The sequence below is a fragment of the Eptatretus burgeri genome, chromosome 4 (genome assembly GCF_056783735.1).
Source record: "Eptatretus burgeri isolate ZD-2024b chromosome 4, Ebu_testis_v1, whole genome shotgun sequence".
NCBI lineage: Eukaryota > Metazoa > Chordata > Myxini > Myxiniformes > Myxinidae > Eptatretus > Eptatretus burgeri.
The window spans coordinates 58,501,702-58,512,731 of NC_140964.1; the positions used below are offsets into that span (position 1 = coordinate 58,501,702).

Consider the following 11,030-nt stretch of genomic DNA (forward strand, 5'->3'; position numbering starts at 1 on the left):
GGACGATTTATTGAAGACTTGATGAGCAGCCGTTCACTTGTAATGAGCATCGATGGCACTCATTCGGAGACTGTTGTCACCTCATTTCCAGTACAGTATACATTGGCTGTTAAATGTGAGCATTTTCTTTTTTTCATTTTAATGCCCTGGTCGTTATGAAGTGGGTCCAGCACTGACTGCACTTCTGCGCAGGTCGTGCACCTTCACTAGGATGGTGCAGTCATCCGCAGCCCCGACCCCCAATCTAACCAAGCCACGTCACAAGTACATGTCACTTAGCTCTGTATCCGGTCACCCGTATCCATGCCCTTGGTTATAATATAATTATACCTAACCCCCCCACCTCTCAATATATATATATATATATACATATATATATATATATATATATATATATATATATATATATATATATATATATATATATATACATATATCAGCCTTTATTGTTTGGAACCACACCTCACGCAGGTCCAGGATGGTCGAACCATGATGCTTCATTGAAGTGGATGTTTCACGCCGTCCTCTATTTCTAACGTCCGAAAGTTTATCGCAGATCTGCCTTGTGTACTGCCATCACCACGTTCCCAATTCGATCCCAGCACCAGTCCGTAGTCCATTCTCAAACGCCTCCGAAGCCTCACCCCCGAATCCTCTGTAGCCCCACTTCCAAGTCCATCATACCATATGTAGTCACACCTCTCCATACAGCCACACCCCTCCATGATCGTCCCGGCTTGCTATTGCCGATGTAAAAAAAAAAAAAGGCAAGCTTTCCACGCCTTCCCGGCTCATTCCTTCTCTGTCTCTCTCTCTCTCTCTCCCTCTCCCTCCCTTTCTGTGCCTCATTCATCCAGGGTGTCCACATCATTTTCTCTCCACCAGCAACAAACGCCGTTTCTGCCCCGACTCTCCACTCGGTAAGACCCCTCTTTTCGTATAACCTCAAAGTATCGATGTTATTCCACCTTATTGTCTGAATCCGTAGGTGTTTGCAGGAACGAGGGTGCATCGGTGATTATGACGATACAATACCTGTATCTTATCCTGATACGTCGCACGCTAGTGTACCACATGGCAAAATAACGTGCTTCATGTTATATACAATAAAATGGCTTCATATGTCTTGATTTGAGCTTTTTCTCAGGAGTGTTCTGCAAACATTTAAAAAAATATATATATATATTTTAAAAACTGATTTTCCTGCAATGTGAGCCAAAGGTTGGGTCGTGCGGTGTGGGCGAGCTGAAATCTCCTTTAAACTCAATTTGCTGCCTTGGCTTTCACCTTGGAGCCCAAGGCGGACTCAGGCAGCAGGTAAAGAGATCAAAAAGAATCTGCCTAAGTTTGCAAGGCTCACAATGAGCTCATTCATGAGGTTCTCATTTGTTGCAAAAATAACTTCGATGTTTGTATTTTTCTCTTTTAATTTGCTTTCGACTGTAGTTGTACCTTTCCTCAAACTTTGGAACTACCTTTCTGTATTTATGTTTAACAAGCCGTTCATTATCGCCCTTCGGTTCCCTTTTTCAAACATGAACTGCAAAATCTGATGTCATTGTCCAAGGTGTCCTTTTGCTTGTGAATAGAACTTGTGAAAATTCCCTCAAAGTGAGAGTGGCCACTCATTGGAGCAGGTGCCTGTTTCCCTGAAAATAGCCACGGAGGTAAAATGTATGTTCGCAGCTGAAAACTGCTGTTTGAATCAAACAGACACTATTCTCTAAGCAACCGCGGAGGGCAGCGGCAGGAAGGACTGGTTTAACAGCACTCGCACAAACACCTGTTCTACTCATTCCCAGGTATCTTCGTTGTTTGAATGTTTTGGAGCATTTTAGACTCTCCAGTTGCCTGGTATCATGATCGGCCGAGTGCGAGGAAATTTTTTGTCTTTAGAATTGCTTCATTAATTGTATTTTATAATAATCTTTTTGCAAACCTAACCCCATTTACGTCAGGTCAATGAATCATCATTATCACAATTATGGTGAAGACCTTTCACTTGCTAGTTGTGCCAAGGTCTCTCTGAAAGCTTGTGGGTTGGGTCGTGTTTCTGTTTAGCATGTAGGTCAATACCTGGGATAAGGATAGGTCAGAGGTAAACAAAAAATTGTCAAAATTAATATCTTTATTATTCCCTTAAGATTCTGTCATGAGCCTTGTTGTAATCATCATCATATTATAATTGCATGATATGAGCATGTTGCCCAACCTCTAATTGCATCATCCTGTACTGTCGGCATCCTTCATAGGCTTGCACAATTAGGCCTGCATCCACAGTGAGAGAGATGGATAATGCGGTATTATATGTGTGAACAGTGTTCCAGGTCTGCATCATGATACGATTGTGCAGAGGTAGCACACTTACTGTACCTTTGATATAGTTTGGTCTAAGCTCGATTCTTGACCCGACCACAAACTGACGGATTGGTGCTTCACAGATTGGGCGTTTAATCATGGTATATGTGCCGTCCTTCAGGTGAACGTTAAGCAGGGTGTCCCTTCCACAATCGTTAATGTGTGGACGTTAAAGATCCCACACTATCTTTCGCAAACTAAATCGGGTTTCAGTTTCAGCTTGTTCATGAAAGACTTGGTCCAAAAAACCTTTCCCTAGTTGACTCCACAACAAGGTGGCAAGAATTTGTGCCATCAAAGATGTAGTATTGGGAGAGATGGTTCGAGCTCCACATACATTACGAGGAGCTGTCACTTCCTGATTTTACAAGCTCGAATGAGCTGAGATCCTCGTCCTCTTAGTGATGACGTCATAAAAACGAATATGACGTCATTGTGATGTGTCAGGTTTGCGATAAATTATCTGTGCTAACGCCCTGCTTGATTCCCGCAAACAAAATTCAAACAGCTTGCCTAGTTTCGGAGATAATGGTATAGGCGATTTCCATTAGCGGCGATATTATGACGTCAACTTTTTTTCCAGGAATAATTTCCAAAATCGGAGATGGCTACTGTCTACGCGTGGGCTCTCTGCATATGCATGGCAAGCTTCACGAAGATCCGATGAAAACTCTGGGTTGTGAAACAAAAAATGTCAAAAAATACGAATGATGTCATAAAAATTGATATGACGTCATAGTGACGTATTATATGTATGATAATTCATCTCTGCTAATGCCCTGTTTGATTCCTGCAAACAGAATTCAAAAAGCTTGCCTAGTTTTGGAGATAATTTTTTAGGCGATTACCATTAGCGGAGATATTTTGACGTCATAACTTTTTTTTTTAGGAGGAATTTTCAAAATTGGAAATGGTTCCTGGCTGCGCAGGGGATTTTTACATATATATATATATATATATATATATATATATATATATATATATATATATATATATATATATATATATATACGCCAAGTTTCAGGAAGTTTCGATGAGAACTGTAGGCTGTGAAACAAATGAAACAAAAAACAAAAAATGTCAAAAAATAGGAATGACGTCATAAAAATTGATATGACGTCATAGTGATGTATCATATGTGCGGTAATTCATCTCTGCGAATACCCTGTTCGATTCCTGCAAACAGAATTAAAAAAGCGTGCCTAGTTTCGGAGATAATTTTTAGGCGATTTCCATTAGCGGAGATATTTTGACGTCATAACTTTTTTTTCTAGGAGGAATTTTCAAAATCGGAGATGGTTGGTTACTGTCTGCGCAGGGAATTTTTACATATATACGCCAAGTTTCAGGAAGTTTCGATGAGAACTGTAAGCTGTGAAACAAATGAAACAAAAAACAAAAAATGTCAAAAAATAGGAATGACGTCATAAAAATTGATATGACGTCATAGTGATGTATCATATGTGCGGTAATTCATCTCTGCGAATACCCTGTTCGATTCCCGCAAACAGAATTTAAAAAGCTTGCCGAGTTTCGGAGATATTTTTTAGGTGATTTCCATTAGCGGAGATATTTTGACGTCATAACTTTTTTTTCTAGGAGGAATTTTCAAAATCGGAGGTGGTTACTGTCTGCGCAGGGAATTTTTACATATATATGCCAAGTTTCAGGAAGTTTCGATGAAAACTGGAGGCTGTGAAACAAAAAAGTCCACAAGAACAACAACGTGAGTAAGACTTAGAGAACCTCCACGAGGATCTAAAAAAGACAAAACATGAGTGCAGGTCACCAAGTCCATGGTCTAACATTGAAGTATAAATTTAATGCAGAATGTTGAGTTTAAATGGTAAACGTTTCATAAAAGCAGGATTGAAAAAAAATCAGTTCAAAGTTATACAATTCCAATTATTACATTTCTTTTCACAACAGTCCACAGAATTATTGATCACTCAAAGTATAACTTATGATTCCACAAAACAACCACGACACTTCCTCTCGGTAATCAATAAGCCTGCAAACTGGCTCCTGCTATTGTTCTAATCTACTGGATTCTGAAAATTCAAAGCGTGTGCCTACATTTGTGATCATTTTCTCCATAGCATTGTTCTTCACAAAGCTGTGGGTTAAATTTGTCATATTTGTGAAGAGACCTCAATCTGTCCCGACTGAGTTACAAGTTCTTGTAAAGTCTTATTATGATGGGAGTTTTTTTTTCTTTCCTGTCTCTTTGCTGTCATCTTCGACATATTAGCATGAACATGGTAAATTTTTCATACATTTCCATCATGTAGAGCTTTGTTTTGTCCTCTTCTCAAAACTGTACATGTGTAATGATCCTAGACTCTGTGGCACAAAGGTTAGAGTGTCCGCTCTGAGTCTGTGAGGTTGGTTGTTCGATTTCAGTTCTGGCCGAGTTGTATGAAAGACTATTATGAAATAATAAGAAATTTGGTTTCCCTTTCTTGATGCAGGAGGAGGTCATTTTGTCTATCAAAGGGTGTGCTAGTATTATGGTTGTTTGTCTGTGCGCTATCATTTAAAAAGCTCAGTGTCGAGCAAGGAAGCAGCATGTACCATTTTAAATGTTCTTGGTGCAATCATTTATTAGCAATGTCCCTTTGATGTGCCAGATGACTCGGTGGGGGTTATAACCACCAACCTCCAAGACTCAGAGCAGATGCTCCAACCATTACGCCGAAATGGTACGTGCCGCTTCCTCGCTGGACCCTCAGCACTGAAAGGATAGAGCACGGTGGACCCCGTGGATTGGCATCCATGGCGATGAGGAAATTTCTCCTGAATTGTCCCGCAAAATGCAGAGAGCAAGCTGACATCATAAAATTGGCGCTGCCAGTACCTAGACATTGTGGTTGTGGTTTTTGTTTGACATCAAGTTTTGTGTTCTCATTCTCTATGCCGGTGTCTAATTTCTGTTGCCGGTCCTCCATGATCCTTGGACCGTGTTAAGAAAATTATAGTCTAGGCTTGTCCATAAATGCTTAACAGGAAAAGCATTTAATTCCAAGAGGCACAAACTACATATTAAAACAGATGGCATGGAAATCTTAGAGGTTTGGTATCGAATGATCTTGGAACAAACCAATCGGGCTTTAAATTACATCGTTGGTAAAATATGTTCTTCAGATTGTGAGTTAAAGGTCACTTAACTGCTCAGTCTTTTCCACGCAAGATGATCTCTATTCTCATGATAATGAAAGCGTGATGAGAGTTTTGTAGACATTTTATGTGTGACGTTTGGTACTATAGACAACTTGTCCGTGTAATCGTATAGTTCATGGCTTTTAAGGTGTTACATTGTCAAGAACGTTAGCCAGGGCATGTTGGCTGATTTGCATGCATATAATATTCCCGAATGATGTGTAACCTTTCCTGGGGTGTGCATTTGAATGGCTCCGCAATCCAAATGGCTGAAAGCAAAAACATTGTCTCCCCAGCAGTGGCTTTTTTTTTTTGTCAAAATGTCAGGAAAATGTGGGTAATCGAACAAGCTCAGGTGATCTCCCTCAGCAATTAACTGCTCCTGGGGTTTTTTTGGCACAATGCCGCTGTATTTCCTCTGCAAGGATCTGCCATCGCCTTAATAGTGAAGAGAATGCCAAATGTCATCATAAATTACACGAGCCGACCTGTAGAGAGATAGACATGTGAAAGTAGTAAATTCCATTCATGGCTCACCCGGGCATTCACAGAGTATTAATGACTATTTGCCATGAAGACATCAAATCGAGACAATGTCCCGTGAGGTGCCAACCAGAAGCGTATTAAACTTCTTAGTGGCACCTTCACTGAACCTTTTATAGCTTAGAAATGTCTTCCTAATTATTTTGTCTCGGTGGTTCTTTATTTCAAATACAAAAATAAAATGACTGTGACCACTTTGGTCGTAGTTGGTATATTGTCGATTTCCCAAATAGTTTCGCTCTTTGTTAAATCAAACATTTTCCTCCAAAATAATTAATCTTCTGACACAGATGCGAATATTCAATAAGATGGTGATTGCATTTAGGTCATTTAAGTTTGGTTTCTCATGTTGCATACCTGGAGTGCGACATTTTGAGCACATTGTAACACTCATGGCTTTCCACTCCTCTCTGCAGGGATTACTGTGTATGCTTTTTTTTTTAGAGAAAGAAAGTACATGCGCCAATGTCATTTATAAACTGCAGATTATTTGCAAGGCTTCACCGGCTTGTGTAATTGTCTCTTCCCGGTCTATCACCACCTATAGATGGTGACATTGCTTTCAAATTTGACCCTCCAAAGGGAAACAAAACGAAACTAGAAAGGCACTTGTTAGAGCGCATACCTCCACCATGTAAGGCCTGATCCACGAGAACATATCGGGCCCATTACATTTTTGAAATATCATGCCATACAGTACTATATCGTTTTTGGCCCTATCTCTCAATGGTGAAGAATCACTTTGAATATTAAATAATTCTCGTATCCAGATTCAGATTCAGATCTTCACCAAATTTGAATCAATTCGTCCTGTCCAACACACAACCAACAAAACACACAACCAACCTGTCCACCAGGTTTCATTTTATTCCGCACACAACTTTTTGAGATATCATGCTATATATAGTTTTTGACCCAATATTTCAATGGTGAAGAATCACTTAAAAATTCTAGTAGTCGGATCCGGATCTTCACCAAAATCTAATCAGTTCGTCCTTTTCACACACCGAACCGGTCCACAAAATTTCATCCAGATCTGTCCAAAACCTTTTGAGATATGTTGTGCATAAACAGACAAAGAGACAGAAAGGGGTGAAAGCATAACCTGTTTCACCTTCGGTAGTGGAGGTAACAAGAAAAAGAGCAATCAGAGATTGTAGACCCTTGCCAGGACTTGTTTTGTGTGGCGTTTGTGCACTAGTGTGTTACGTAATTAATAACCGCACAACTAGAACTGTCACTTGATAACTGCTGGCAGTGATGCCCGGGCACCAAGACGTCCCACTCTGATGCAACCCTGCTTTGATTGGGCCCCTGACGCTGACCCATGAATTTTTGGTATTATTTATTCAATTCAAATGAGAATGGGATGAAAATAAATTCAATCAAGATCAAATGGAAGACCAAATAAGTACAGTCCTGCATTGGAGGAATCAGAAGGAACCCAAATAAGGTCCAAATTTTAGGATTCACATTTCAGCTGCTGCTCCTCTACCCTCAAACACATCCAGATACAGCAAAGTTAGTCTTTTTCAAAAAAAAACATAATACTAATAGAAAACAGAAAACAAAAAGAAGCCAGATCAAAAAAAATAAGTAATTCTGGCTGTCAGACGATGTGTCTGATCAAGTTGAAATTTGAAACCGATATTCCCCATCACTAGTAGATCATAATTGTGAAGTTTCACATCAATTGATCAAGCAGTTCCAGAGAAAACATTATTTAATATTTTCTTCAATCCCATATGGCTACCAAACCATGTGACCTATCAATTATTCCTTTACAAATTTGTACACGCAAGGCTTGGGGAACATTTGAGTGAAGTTTCCCCTCAATCTGTCCACCCTTTCTGGAGAAGAAGTTTTTTTTTTAGGTTTTAGGGTAAATCCAATATGGCTGCCAAACCATGTGTCCTTTGATTTCACATGTGTGAACCTTTTTTCCGCATGGATAGCCGGTCATATGTATAAAGATTCGTCTTGATCTGTTCAGTCACTTCATAGAAGAAGATTGTTGAAATTAAAAAAAAACATTTTTTAAAACAATATGGCTACCGAATCACAGGACCGATGACATCATAAATTTTTTTCCTGCGTTGACGATTTTATCCCGAGAAGATGCTCAAAATGTTTCATATTGATCAGATGTAGCTTACTACATATGCAATTATGACGTCATAACGAAGGCACCTATGATGTCATAAAAAATCACTTGTTCTCCATGAGGGGTACTTGCCATGTGTCAAGTTTCAATTTTTTTCCTTGGTGCGGTTTCAGAGACACAGAGGTCCAAAGTTTTTCGGTTTTCCAGCATGGTTGCCACACCACGTGACCGGTGACAATTATCATTTAAACATTCAACATGAGTAGTCGCTCCTATGGTGAAAATTTCATCTCAATTCCACAAGCGGTTGTGGAGAAAAATACCAAAGTTCTGTGCAGTCAAACAGACAAACAAACAGACAAATGAAAAAAAATCACTCATGGAGTGACACTGGTGAAACGGATCGGCACTCTGTGGAGCGCATACCTCCGCCAGGCTCAACAGTTTAAATTTTGTATCCCACTGATAGTTCGAATCCGAATCCAGACCTCTACCAAAATCGGATTGGCTTGTTCTTGTCACCTAAGCAACTCATGCATCTCGTTTTGGCACAAGTCGTCCACAACTTTTAGAGATATCATGCTGTGCATAGTTTTACCGACTCGCACCTAATTAGCCGATGAAAGATATTAGGAGGGGCTGTGGGAAGCGTGCCGTAGCTAACTTTACTATTTTCCTTAACATTCTACACCCCTTAAACACAACAATTCAAATATTTGCAAAATTAATGGTTCCTCACTCCTAACTCCTAGGACAGGTAAAAAAAAAGTCAGGAAACACACAAAAACCTACCTACTATAACAGACAAAACCTTATCCAAAAACTTCTAAACATTTATACAACTCCCTTCTTACTGCATTCCCCGGTGGATGCCACAACACCCAACGTTACCTGCGGAGCCATCCCAATTTACCGAATACAAATTTCCATGAGCCCTGTCTGTCTGGTACAGGTGAGAGACATGGATCAAGTGAACCTTCCCTCACACACTCAAACATAAACCCAATATCAATCATTCATTACAACCCCCACAAGGCCATGGCTTAAAGGTTATTAAACACATGTGTGATCCTCAACAAGGCAGCGGGGATGTATCGTACAACAAGATGGTGGGGGCACTTCCGGTTGTGGTGCCCGCATTCCCAAAAACGAGTTGCCTGACTTACGACTTCTTTGCCCCCCCCCCTTCAACTATTTGGTCCCTGACAATGAAACAGCTCTTTTGCTGTACGCTCCACCAGGGAGGGTCTCCTCACCATCTAGCATCTCTCAGCCTCACATGAGGGGTCGCCTAGGGTCTCTTTACCGCTGGTTGCCCAATCAAATCTCCTCTCTGATGGGTCCCCATTTCCAGAGATCACTAGCTGCCAGTGTCACATACCTTGGGGGGGGGGGCGCTGCAGTCACCGCTCCTCGAGAGCTTGATCCATTCCTGCAGACCCACATATCTTCCCCACTCATACAATCCAACATCTCATTTCCTCCCCCGTTTCCATTCAATTCTCAAACAATGCAATGCAAAAATAGTGATCATGTTCCTATACTGCCATGGCCTGCTTACATGTTATAATTCGCATTCATTCTCCAAACATAATTCAATTTTTGACACAAAACACCATCAACACCACAAGACAATTCTGATTTCCAAACCGATCCCTTTACTGACCATTGAGTCGCTCTCGCCCACTCTCATCCCACTTACACATGTCCCAATTTCTTGCAAAACTGAACCCTCAGGACAGTAAAAGCATCAAGGCACCTTACCCTAAGTGGAAGTCATCGCAGGTTGGTCACTGGTCAGGTCCAAGATTGTCATCCACCCCTTCTAGATTTCTTCCCATCCTCCAATCCACCACTGTGGATTCATTGCTTTCAATCTCCCTGGATTCCATACCCCCCTTTTCTTCTTCTTCTAAATTTGCCTATTATTGCAAAATCTTGAAAACCAGCATGGCTAACATTTGGCTGCAGTTGTAAGCTTCAAGCACACCCTTGATGAGGAGATGTCGAAGAACCAGGCCACTCCAAAAAACTGTCGACAAAGTTTCTTGTGAGAGGCAGCAGGATTGATGCCTGTACCCCCCCCCCCCGCCAGGATCTGGTAGACCCAAGTTTCTCTCATCTGCTCCCATAAGCCTGCATCCTCCTCTTGCACCTGGTAGATCCAGAGTTCTCTTATCCATTCCCAGAAGCCTGCATCCTCTTCCAGGATCTGGCAGACCCAGAGCTCTCCCATCCACTCCCAGAAGCCTGTATCCTCCATGAGGAAAAAGTGTGGCCACAGTTATAATCCAGGCAGACATTGCCACAGACCAGCGGACCCAGCCAAAGATGCATCTCCTGGACACGTCAGGCCGAGGGCGGAACAAGGCCATGACCGGGTGACCCACAACCATCATGAGGATAACCCCCAGGCACGCATGGACGCCAGCAACTGCACTCCACCATCCACGACAGATAAAAGACAGAAATAGAGCCACTGTGGTCAACGCGAATGCCACCACATGACCCTGGGCTGTTACGCTCATCTGTTCGGCGGCCTGTGATGAGAGCCGGAGTGAGCTGAGATGTGTTCTGGCCCTGAGCAGCTCCCGCTCCAGGTTCGCTGCTCAAATTCATTGCTCCTTTTCTTTCTGTTGGCATTTATCCTGGCCTCAACTTTCCTCCTGCCGACATCTCTTCATCACCTTCTGGTCCTTGCTCTTGAATGACTGCAGTTCAGTACTCAACACTCTGATGTCCTGGTGTAAGCTCTCTATCAGCAGATCTTTTTCATTGTGTCCTCTGTAATGCTATGTTCTGGAATCAGCAAAGGCTCCGATTCTGGCTCTTCCTCGCCTGAAATCATTACGACAGGACTCTCATG

The 11,030-nt window shown here is 41.5% G+C and overlaps 1 protein-coding gene across 11 annotated transcripts in view; it reads left to right on the plus strand.

Annotated features, from left to right (window-relative positions):
- The first annotated feature begins 783 nt into the window (after nucleotides 1-783).
- Nucleotides 784-11,030, plus strand: part of RAP1GAP (RAP1 GTPase activating protein) — a 461,763-nt gene continuing 451,516 nt past the window's right edge. For 3 of the 11 annotated variants that reach the window (XM_085878246.1, XM_085878240.1, XM_085878242.1), the window contains exon 1: nucleotides 787-920. The gene's annotated coding sequence lies outside the window, so the exon portion shown is untranslated. Of the gene's footprint in view, nucleotides 921-11,030 lie in introns of all 11 variants that reach the window. The other 8 variants (XM_085878236.1, XM_085878237.1, XM_085878239.1 and 5 more) reach the window with 7 other exon arrangements.